Raw genomic sequence first — 13,598 nt, 5'->3', positions numbered from 1 at the left:
CTCATATTCGGGAATAAGCCCACACCCAATTTTGCAATGTCTAATCCACAATGATAAAACCAAATAAAACGGAATATGTGTAGTAAAATTAATTTGGATATATAGTATGTATATATATTTATATAGGGTAAAACTTGTAGGTTCTTTGTGTATCGATTAAATAGTTGAAAAATATAATGTTAGCGAAATATAATAGTTGTCGTGTTAAATTGATATTTTTCAACTATATATATATATATATATATATATATATATATAGTAATGATAATAATAAACACCAACCAGAAATTCACACTAACGCTTTCACATGCTTTGAGAGCAAGCTCTTCAGGTGTGTTATGAAAGTATTTATTTGTGACGTCATCACTGTGTGTCATGGTTACGTCAAAACAACATAGATTGATGACGTCATAAAAGACAATGATCAAAAGTACACATAAATACAAAATTGATGACGTCAAAATAAAAAGATACACAATTAGAAATTATGTAATGGAAAACAACTGTTTTTACAGTAACATTGATTTGGAATCACACAGAACTACATGAATTAAGACTTGGTTTTAATAGATTAATAAACATATTTTCTTTTGATTCTCTTTCTATAGCATCTGAGCTAGACATTTGGTATATAGGTAAAACATAAAACTCACTTTTAGAACATTGGTACATATGTTTACTAACTGTTAAAAATCTTAGATTGTCTGTTCTTATTTGCTGTCTATGTACTGTCATACGTTTTCTAATTTCCTTGCCCGTCTGGCCAATGTAAATTTCTGAACGATTTTTGCAAATCATAGCATAGATAACATTTTTAGATATACAATTCATATTTGCTTTGATTTGAAATTTAAATCCATTTTTGAACGTAAAATTGGAACATTCTACGATACTTTCACATGTACCACATCTAGGTCTACCACATTTAGATATACATGGAATTTGCTGTTCAGAATCAAACTTTGAACGGCATAATAAACGTTTCAAATTTCTTGGTTGTCGCTTACAATTTGTGATTTTATTTCTGTCTAATACCTTTTTCATCTTGTCACTATTCTTAAGAAAATCCTCACAACTTCTAATGATTGGAAAAATATTAAAATTCTTTGGATTGTATGTTGATTAACAATTACCTGATGAAAAATTTCACATTTACCTATGGTAATTTACATTTACCTGATGTTAATTAACAATAACCTGATGATAAATTTCACATTTACCTGATGGTAATTCACATTTACCTGTCAGATGGTAATTTATCAAAAATTGCCGTTATATAAACTTACTATGATGATACCAACAACACTTCCATCTATCTATAACACGTATTGTTCAACACTACCGATGTTTTCATTGATGCCTGTAATAAAAAAAGTAATTAAGGAATTGTTACTAATTTCTTGATTTTACTTTATTTCAGGAAATGAAGAATCATATTGGTGCACTTCAAAAGACGATTCTGGAGAGCTGGAGAGAAAGGTGGAAAAGTTTGGCGTAGAAAGGTTTTCTACAAATCCTGATTTGATTAATTTTTATACAGGCTTTCCTACATATGAAATCTTTTGTTCAGTATATAAAGTGATCGAGCCAACAGCCTTCAACATGATCAGATGGACTCAAATTCAAAAGAATAGTAGCATCAATAGTAATCGATTTAGGGTTGAATCTTTGTCATCTGTAGATCAATTTTTCATGTTTTTATGTCGAATTAGACAAGGTTTTTTTAGGAAAATCTAGCACAACGTTTTTGTATGTCTCAGAGCACTGTTAGTCATATTATTATAACTTGGAGTAATTACTTGTATTGTATTTTAGGCTGTATACCTATCTGGCCAACAAGAGATATGCTTAGAAAAATTTTGCCAGACTGTTTTAAGAGTACTTTTGGATTGTACAGAAATTCGTGTTCAAACTCCCAGTGCTAAAGTTTTAAACTCACAAACATATTCAAATTACAAGTCTCACACTACCTTCAAATACTCCTTTCTCGCTCGTCGGCCATATTGAATTCAGAACGAGGCTGAGGGCGCAAAATGGCAGCCATGCTAGACCCAGGCAATAGCGCCTGGTCTAAATATATAAAAAAAAAACCGTTCCGGTTTTGAATCAGTCTGGCATAGAGAAGTGGGCGAATGGTCTTGCCATGATACCAAGATCACAACAAAAAAGAGGATACAGCAACTTTGCGGAAAACTATATCCATGACATTGAAGGTTAGCACGTGTACATGTGTACACCACAGTAGGTCTACTTTCTCTTTGACTTGTAAACATTGTCAAATCACGATCGTTCATTCACGATATTACCGGTCGCCCAATACTCGAAAATCGTAGGTCGTACTTCCTTGATCATTGATCTTGGATCTTGCTCGTGGAAAAATACTGTTTATACATATATGTATACTAAATCAAATCATCTCGCACATGTTTATGTGTTATTTAACTGTTATACTGTATGTGTACAGCCAGTCGCGGGTCAACTATTTCAACTACATTTTGAAATGTCCAAAAATTGAATATTCTTGTAATGGAATTTAGACCGACTTTTCCAGTTAAAACGAGCACAGATGGGTCATGTTTCCTGCGAGGAAAATGTTTTCCCTCAATGAGAAAAAACATTGAGGCCTACAAGTTAAAAGTAAGAACACAGTTATAGTTTTCAGTGTTTGTTTTCCTTCTGTATTACAGTGATCAACATCACCGCATGAGTTGTTGTTTTGGTGTTAATCAATTTTATTTATGATGAGTATAAATTATTTTTTCCTTCTGTATTGCAACACCTTCGTACTGAATAATATGGCTTGATTTTCCTTTCAAGTCCAATGATTTTCTTTTATATTTTTCTGCATTATGTTTCAAACACATATATAGCTTTGTAAAAATGTATATACATAGTCTAGAAAATTATCAGAGATCTCGGGTCAACACTAAAAGGAGGATTTCAAGAAATGATTATATTGCTTTACAATATAGCATGTTAAACTGGTCACATGTATATATATATATATATTGTATATTGATGTCCAAATATGTGACCACATTTTATAAAGGAACCTGAACCAGTATATGTATACACATATCGAAGGATGAAATAAAAGTAACAATATTGAATGAAGGAAGTATTTTACTGTTTTTTTCTTACCAGCTTGGATTAAAAAGGTATATTTCCTGTTTCAAATTATTTTGTTGAATGATGACCAAGATTGGACATCAATACAAATCACTAAATATTGCAAAGAACAGGAAACACTTTTTTTAGATTCAGCATTCCATTCAATTGTATCAGCAAAATTGATTGAAATCATTGTTTAATGTTCATTGAATATATTACAATACATTCTGTTAAACATCTACCATTTATGGCTTGATTACAGTCAATTTACTGAGTACAAAAATGTTTGAAAAAAGTGCAGAAAAACCTGTGTTTCTTTTCATAAATGGTCAAGAAAATATATTTAACTTAGATAAAGATAGTACATGACAAAAGTTTGTGCTTAAGAATGCATCATTTTTACATTCATATTTAGCCAGAAAGTGAGAAACACATTTTTTGCTGCATTTGCATATCACTGTTTTGTTCCTGTGTATATAAATTAATACAATTCTATTTATATGCCGATTATTGATGCAAACTTGAAAAAAAAAGTATTAGAGAAAGTTTAATTCCATACCTCATGACTACAACACATGGGAACACTTCAGGTATGATGCAATTGTTTACCATCATTTATATAAGGGTGTCATAATCATATTCAGATAAGAATTGAAAATTTGTTTCAGATAAAAATTGAAAATTTTATTTCAAAGAACGTGTTAATTGTTGGGGAAAAAACACATAGGCAAATATGACATTTGTAGTGTTTCTTAAATACTAGTATATCATAGTCAAGTCATATATGTACCTCTGTAATTTCATCCTAGCAATACACATACAATGTATATATATTATTACTCCAATGACAAAACAAAACAAAAACATTTGGAATGATTATTTCATATTTAAGCATTACAGTGATTCGATAAATATTTCTGTTTTAAAATAAAAACAAAATTGAACTGGAAAGATTGATATACATTACAGTTCTCAGATCTTGCACTTACTATACACCATTTTTGGAAAGTAGAATGAGAATTCATTGAAATAAGCTTGTCAATGATGTCCAATGCAATTCATTTAGAAAAAAAAATAAAATAAAAATATAGGACTTTACACCCAATTTGCAATTTCAATGAACAACACATTTTTATTTTAGGTAGAGTTGACATCCCCCTTCAATGTAAAGCATGCAGAATGCACATGCAAGGCAGGACGTGCTGAGTGTAGCCATCTTGTAGGGCTTCTTTACCCCATAGCTCATTTTCAAAAGTTAGATTTGAAAATCATCCCAGACTACAAATCCAAAACATCACTGCCCCAGACATGGCATTTGCCATCTAGATTAGACGGTATAAAAACTAGGCCTGTTGAGGAAGTAGAAATAAGGAAAATAGAGCCACCTAAAGACAAAACACCAAAACTGGAAAATTGATTGTGTTCAAAGTACTGTGTATTGTCCTGTCAATCCTATTCCGTATAATGACTTCACCAAAAGACTTTGTGAAAACCTTTTGTAGGCAGGTAGTGACTCGCAATACTTAAAATTATTGAGTGATGTTGATGTTGACAATGTGTCCTCGACAGTATGTAAGTTTGGGGAAGTTCCAATTGGAAGTGTTCTTTCATACCAACAGAAATGTACAAATTCTAGTTCTGGTGACATCATCAATGATCTTTCCGCACCACCACGACCATCTTTAATCAGTGATGCATTATTACGGAAAACCCACATTTCTCTAAGTAAAGGTCAAATGGATGTTTTTAATGGAATGCAGGTAACAACAGATCAGGCAAGCGATATTGAGAGCAACACACGTGACCAGTCCAACTCTTCATCATGGCACAGTTTACGGGCATCAAGACTGACATCATCAAAATTTAAGTTGATATGTTCTCGCAAAAAAGATTTTGATAAATTAGCTGAGAATCTCATTTCAAAGAAACGTATTGTTACAAAAGCCATGCAACATGGACTGACTCATGAACAAACTGCATGTGAATATTATGCAAATGTTACATCCAATAACATATATCAATGTGGATTTTTCATCTGCCCCAGTTGCCCCTTCTTAGGAACATCCCCAGACCGTGTTGTGTTTGACACCACAGCCCGATCATGGGGTTTGCTTGAGGTGAAATGCCCTCAGTCCAATTCTATTGTTGAATTGGGGTATTTGAAGCTTGTTGATAATAATTATGCACTAAAGAAAACACCTGATTATTATTTACAGGTGATGGGACAGATGGAAATGACCGGAATGCCATGGTGTGACTTCTTCGTCTGGTGCCAAAGTGACTACCACTTGGAAAGAATCAACTTTGATTTAACTAAGTGGGATGAAATGCAATGCAAACTGGAAATGTTTTACTTCAATTATTTTCTTCCACTTCTTGTAAAGTGAACTTTATATCTTGCTCACCTAGATTCGAAAGAACAAGAATTATTTCAGTGTTGCTGACTATAGCTACTATTACCATGTTTTACCATCATCCATTCATATAACTTCTGTAAAAATCCAAAATTATTAATTAATACAACTTGTAAAAAGAGTTGCACAGCTATGCTTCATTATGTCAGTGGTTAATACAGTGTATTACATAAGAGTTTCATAACTTAATAACTTATGTAACAAGCAGATGGCCTTAATTGTCCTTTAAATTTCTTTCTGTTTATTATTTTGCTAATAATACAAAATATGTCGTAGAAAGATAAGTTTGAATTACACAAAGCCCCATAACTTGTTGCAAAATATGGTTAAAATCAAATGTCATTTTAATCGAAGATTTGAGAAGCTGCCTTTTTAAATTACATTACTTTCCAGTCCCATTGGATAAATAATGAAGTCTGTTGATCATATACAGACTGTAGACTTAAAAATCTAATTTAACATGTAGAAGCAGTGACCTCAGTTTTGATCCCAGGTGGTTGCAATAGTTTTGTAAAAGATATATATGCATTTTTTTGAACCAAGTGTATGAAGTTTCATGACAAGTGGACCACGAATGAAGTTGATAGACTGAGCATATCATTTGGTTACATATGTTTGTACGAATTTAACTATATTGATGGTAAAAATCAAAATCCAGTGGAAAAATCGAAATCCAGTGGAAATAATCAACATCTAGTGGTAATGATGATACACCTGTGGTAATTATGATAAGTGTCATTGGCGAGCGAATTTCCACTTTTCTAATCCCTAGTGTGTATATGCCTAACTTTTGCCAAAATTCTTTGGGGGAAACACAACTTCCCATCATGTGTATAATGTATACAAAGTTTCAGAGATCAATTCAAAATATGAAGAATTTTGAACAAAGAAAAACCTGGTTGCAGTACCATAATTATGTCTGAATATTGTAAAATCTTCCAGATCATGACAACTTCAGAACAATTTTCCTCTGAAATTTGTTAACAGGCAACAAACAGTCCAAATCTGATTAACAGAGCCAGCAAGAGTGAGTGGCAACACAGTATCAAAGATTTTGTACTCTTTACATCTTCTGATGGCTCTTTCTACATGGATTCTTAGCCTGGCAATTTCATGTGTACTTTTGACCTCATGTTTTGAAAACTGACCTTCAAGACCAAGAAAAGGTGGAATCACGAGTTTCGCACCAACTTTCTGTAAGAGATCCTGAATCAGGAATCCCTTGTCAGCCATCACCTCATCCCCTACATCAAGGAGGTCCAACAACCCTGATACTCTGGTTATTTCCTTGTCAGAAATGGAACCTGTGTGTAGAGCACTTACAAAGCTTATTGCACCACAAGGAGTTATGCCTATTAAACCTTTAAAAGTAGTGTGGGATTTGTAATTAGAATACGTTTCAGAGTTCAATACCTTAGCACTGGGGGTTTGAGCTCGTAACTCAGTACAGTCTACAATCACCCGAGTATTGGGGTATGTAATTTTGAAACAATCTGGCATATTCATATCTACATTACTTCTAGATGGCCAAATGGGTAAACTTCCCAACATGAAATATAAATAATTCACCCATGTAAGTAACAGTCTACTAACAGTGCTAGTAGATACACCAAACCGTATGGCAAGGTCATGTTCATTGAGACCTTGCCTAATACGGCATAAAAACATAAAAAAAACTGATCTATGAGGGGAAGGGTTTCACAACGAAACGGGTCATCCTTATTTTCCACGCCTACCCCCTGACGTTGGACCTGGCTCCAGCGTGTCATATTTATGGCACTTGGTTTAAGGCTTTCAAATACTGCTTTAATGCAGGCATAGGTCTTGAAACCAGTATACATATTTAAAGTACTTTCATCAGATGTAAACCTTTCAAGACAAAACCTTTGCATCTGTTGTTTTGCTAATCTGGACTCAAGATCTGCAATATAGAGTCTAGATATTTCTAGCTTTTCCCTGTCTGTCAATGGCTCAGAAGCATAATCGTGATCCTGGCTTGGGATGGGCTGCCACTGGTGACCATTATCTGATGGTTCAGTAACCCTCGAAGTTTCTTCTATGTCATGTCTGTAGAAAACAAAAGTTTTATAGATTATTTCCATACTACTGTATGTACACAATGGTCACTTTTTTTATAAATCGAAAGCAAAATATTATTGTTTATAAACAAAAGCTTTCATATTGCCAATTTTTTCATTTAAAAGACTTTTTTTTTCAAAATGCAAAATAAAATACAATATAATGAATTTCAACAACAATATGTTGTTGAAATGCAATCATAAGAATTATTGAGAATTAGAATATCTAACCATGAAGGTTTTAGATTTGTCTATAATTAATGAGTGATTTTCAACTGCACACCGAGCCTCTGGGACTCGAACCCAGCATCCAAAAACAATTGGACGGTACCAAATACAAAACTCTGCTCATGCAAAACTATGAAATCAACAAAAAATGTAATTTTCTTCATGAATTCCTGCACATGCCATTATTGATTTTCACATGATTATAGGAAATGTTACAATGAACACCATATTCTTGTATTATGACATCCAAGAGTTACATTGCCTTTTCAGTGTTTTCAATAATTAATACAATTAAAAAAGTTCATGTGGTTACCCATTTTATATACTATATTATCAGTGTATCCAATAATCCAGATTTATTGATAACCCATGCACTGCAGATCTAGAATAATCCAATGGACTGCCACAGCAAAAGTATGCACAGGTAATTAGACTTTAGAGTGAATCTATTTTTAGGAATGTGTCCACCTGTGTTTATTTCATTGTTAAAGGGACATCACGGTAAACCAATTTTTATTTTGTATTTTTTCATGTTATTGGGTATATCTTTAAAAAAAATATCCTTATGAACAATAACCATTCGAATTTGATGATATATGTATATAAAAAACATCAATTATTAATTATAAAAAGGTTATCACAATTCGTTGATCAATAGTCTGAATATGCAAATTTTGTGACATATACGATAACACGCATGCGCACAACACACTAAAACACATGAAAACAAAAATGGCTTCCAATGTGAATCGACTGCGGTTGAAAACGATAACAGCTTCCGCAATGAAGAGAATAATTGGAAAATGGGTCAAACACAATCCTAGAATTAAACTGGGGAAGCAGTACAATACAGTTCAAACATGAAAACAGCAGTAATACGGACGCTGCTCGTATTCTGCTTGATTGCTGGATAGTAGGTAATGACAATCTCGGTAATATTTACACAAACTCGGTAATATTTATACAGTCTGTACCAGTACATCGCTACTGTCACTATACTATATGTACGGTGTTTACACTTATTTACACATAAATATATGTGCCGGAATATATACAGAACGTGTTATTTAACATTTAAACCACTGTATAATATCGTTGTCCAACTAATCCAATTCGCCTTGTAAACTATCGTGTGTTTGTGTTGCCTCGATTTCAAAACAGTTACGTGATGATTTAAAAATAATTTCCGCGCTAAATTTAGAGGGGGATTCCCAACTAAATCAAGTGGTCAAGCTGGACATGAGGATCGACTGTGAACATTGGGACAGCACAGAAACATAACTGGAAAGGAACAAAACACGTACATTCATTGAAAATTACAACGTTTTTACCGTGATGTCCCTTTAATAATGGCAACATTAATTTTATGGTAATGGAATAGTTAATCAAAGTGTATAAAGTAGACATCATGTAGTTAAACATGAATATCTCGGCATGTAAATAAGAAAATAACATTCTGTCTAGTTTATAAATATCACCTGTACACCAATTCACACAATGTGCCCGAGTTTGGAGGATTTTTCTCCTTATGACAGGATACATTGGGAGTTCCAGTACATCCATTGATGTTCCTAAATTGTTTATATAGGCAAATTGATATATATATATATATATATATAGCGAGTTTTCCCAGTAATAAAAAATTTGTTCCTGTATCATATCAAACCTTTTTTTATCAGGGTCATGCTGTGACATATAACCATATGTATGAAGCACTGTATCAAATTTCAAAGCAAGGTCTTTAGGATTTCATAATTCATTACACCAGCTGAATTCTTCATTATGTTTTGGCGGAAGTTGTATAACTAATGAAACCGGACAAATTGATTCCGGAAATCCTAACACGTACACAGCACTGAAAAAAATGTGGTATATATATTCTGCCAATATATACTGTACACACATATATACAATGTAGTGGATTAAAGCAGGTTTTGTACAATGAATCAATTTACTCCAAAATTGATCATTTTCACCATTGGCTTATAATTACTTCTTAAGAGTCGTAGAAGAAATTGCATAAAATATCAAATGGATTTGTAAAAATCGATTTTAACGTAAATTTTTCCATAAATATTTAAAACATTTGAAATTGTATAGGATCTAAATGCTTGTTTTCTCATGAATATTACCATAATAAAATGTAATTTTGAATGTGTCATTTGTTAGCTCACCTGCCCGAAGGGCAAGTGAGCTTATGCCATGGTGCGGCGTCCGTCCGTCCGTCCGTCCGTCCGGCCGTCCGGCGTCAACTTTTTCATTTAAACAACTTCTTCTCAATAACCAAGAGGCCCAGGAACTTCATATTGGGCCTGTAGCATACTGGGGTGAAGGGCTTCCAAGTTTGTTCAAATAATTGACCTTGACCTTCATTCAAGGTCACATGGGTCAAATAGGCTATAATCTTCAAACGACTTCTTCTCAATAACCAAGAGGCCCAGGGACTTGATATTGGGCCTGTAGCATGCTGGGATGAAGGGCTACCAAGTTTGTTCAAATAAATGACCGTGACCTTCATTCAAGGTCAAATGGGTCAAATAGGCTATAATCTTCAAACGACTTCTTCTCAATAACCAAGAGGCCCAGGGACTTGATATTGGGCCTGTAGCATGCTTGGGTGAAGGGCTACAAAGTTTGTTCAAATAAATGACCTTGACCTTCATTCAAGGTCGAATGGGTCAAATAGGCTATACTCTTCAAACAACTTCTTCTCAATAACCAAGAGGCCAAGGGACTTAATATTGGGTCTGTAGCATGCTAGGGTAAAGGGCTACAAAGTTTGTTCAAATAAATGACGTTGACCTTCATTCAAAGTCACATTGGTCAAATAGGCTATAATCTTCAAACGACTTCTTCACAATAACCAAGAGGCCCAGGTACTTGATATTGGTCCTGCAGCATGCTTGGGTGAAGGGCTACAAAGTTTGTTTAAATAAATGACCTTGACCTTCATTAAAGGTCACATGGGTCAAATAGGCTATAATCTTCAAACGACTTCTTCTCAATAACCAAGAGGCCCAGGGACTTGATATTGGACCTGTAGCATGCTTGGGTGAAGGGCTACAAAGTTTGGTCAAATAAATGACGTTGACCTTCATTCAAGGTCACATGGGTCAAATAGGCTATACTCTTCAAACGACTTCTCAATAACCAAGAGGCCCAGGGACTTGATATTGGGTCTGTAGCATGCTGGGATAAAGGGCTACAAAGTTTGTTCAAATAAATGACCTTGACCTTCATTCAAGGTCACATGGGTCAAATAGGCTATACTCTTCAAAGGATTTCTTCTCAATAACCAAGAGGCCCAGGGACTTGATATTGGGTCTGTAGCATGCTGGGATAAAGGGCTACAAAGTTTGTTCAAATAAATGACCTTGACCTTCATTCAAGGTCACATGGGTCAAATAGGCTATATTCTTCAAACAACTTCTTCTCAATAACCAAGAGGCCCAGGGACTTGGTATTGGGTCTGTAGCATGCTTGGGTGAAGGGCTACAAAGTTTGTTTAAATAAATGACCTTGACCTTCATTAAAGGTCACATGGGTCAAATAGGCTATAATCTTCAAACGACTTCTTCTCAATAACCAAGAGGCCCAGGGACTTGATATTGGACCTGTAGCATGCTGGGGTGAAGGGCTACAAAGTTTGTTCAAATAAATAACGTTTACCTTCATTCAAGGTCTTATTGATCAAATAGGCTATATTCTTCAAATGACTTCTTCTTAATAACCAAAAGGCCCAGGGACTTGATATTGGGCCTGTAGCATGCTGGGGTGAAGGGCTACAAAGTTTGTTCAAATTAATGACCCTTGACCTACATTTAAGGTCACAGGGGTGAAATCGGCTTAAATCTGTAAACAATAATTTTGCGATAGCCAAGAGCCTCCTAGACCAGATATTAGGCCAATAAAATGCTGGAATGAAGGACTAGAAAATTTATTGATATGAATAAACCTAGCTTACTATGATAATCAGCATAGTATCTGTAGAAATGACCTCAATCAACTTCAAAGTTGCTGTAGAGCCAGGTGAGCGATACAGGCCCATTGGGCCTCTTGTATTTATTACCAACAAATGTGAAAATATATCTGTGTGATCAATTTAAGCTACCTGATAGGTCATTATTAACTTAAGTCACACGATACAGAAAGTAACATTTTGATGGTATGTAGTAATGGGTTCACCTGAATTTGAAATTAACAATATGAACACCAGTGATCAGGTAAAAACAAGAGAAAACAAACATCGATTTTGAATGCACTAAAATGAATTTTAAACATTGCACTGCGTTGTTCTCACTGGACAAATTGACGTTTTTTGGGGGGTGGTCTCTCCAGTTTATTTGTTATCCACTGGAATAATGTGGGAACTGCACCATCTTTAAGTTTCTTTATTCCAGTCAGTGTCCTCTTAAACTGCTCTGGGGTGAAGTGCTCAGAGCAAACATATGTAGAACTTGTAACCTGTATTGTAACGACATATATAATCAACTCAACATTTAATTTATGCATGACCACACAATCATATATAGATCCATATTCCTATGCCCCTTATGCTTTCACATCTTCTTACTGACATGTCAAACTCCTTTGATAGACTGAATATTAGCTATTTAGAGCTAGATCTACAAGTCGTTTTGTGTGGAATTATAAAACATCAGAGGCCTAGTTATATACTAACATGAAATCTTTCATACGATGTAAATTTATAGCCGTGATATATCGTAGCTGCTAATTATATAATAGTAATATGGAATCAATGAAGCTAATCAAGTAATGATGTAAATAAGAATAAACTTGTTCACTAGTAGGCCTAGTACAAAAAGTATGCTGCATTGATTGCGATGATCGAGTGTTACTGTAGGGCCCATACCGAGTGGTCATGAATGGGGGGGGGGGGGGGGGGGGGGCATGGGAATACCTTAAACAATGGACCATCGTCTCTCCTTATTGCGACAATCCATCGCTTTTTCAGCGATTCCGCTTTCGGAATGAGGTGGAATGAAATTTTCAGGTCACTGGTGGCTGCTTTCCTCGAGTCGTTGGTGCAAAACGGTACACAACAGTGCTTCGCAGCCATGCCGCTTGTATACATAGATGGCGCTGACTGTGCGCCTACAGCCTCGTTTTCGTTATAGTGGCCATGACGCGCGAGAAAGGAGTATTACTTATTGGTATTACTCCAAATGGAGCTGTTTGTTTTGTTAGTAGATAGTATTTGATAGAGGCAGGCGATGAAGTTATGGCAGACAAAGGTTTTTTAATACAAGATTTATTAGATCCAATTAGTGCAAAACTAGTTATTCCTCCATTTTTAGGAAGTAAAGGTAAATTTAGTAAAGAAGAAGTCAGTAAAACACAACAAAAAAATAAAAGACATGTTTTTATGACTTCATACACAAAGCACTACTTTTAACATTAAAGATAGGCTACAGTACCCCTAGGGCTATGCTAGGTGACCCGAATGAGATTATAAATATCATGGATGTAGGACATTTTACTGAAATTGTAGGTATTCCAGACTAACATCTTTTTTTATAGAATTATTGTTATGATCAGAAGACTATCTATTTATTCCATAATTACGTATGTTTGAATAGTTTTTCCAACTTATTTGTCTGTAAATAAATGTAATGTAGAAGATTGTTCAAATGTACACCCATTCAGTTACATGGTACCTTGTACTTGTTTTCCTGTAAACATTTTTTACAGTAGAATTGTATAATTTAGCTTTGATATTCATACACCTTTTGGTTGTGTATGTATA

The sequence above is a fragment of the Pecten maximus genome, chromosome 16 (genome assembly GCF_902652985.1).
Source record: "Pecten maximus chromosome 16, xPecMax1.1, whole genome shotgun sequence".
NCBI lineage: Eukaryota > Metazoa > Mollusca > Bivalvia > Pectinida > Pectinidae > Pecten > Pecten maximus.
This window is presented reverse-complemented; position numbering follows the sequence as displayed.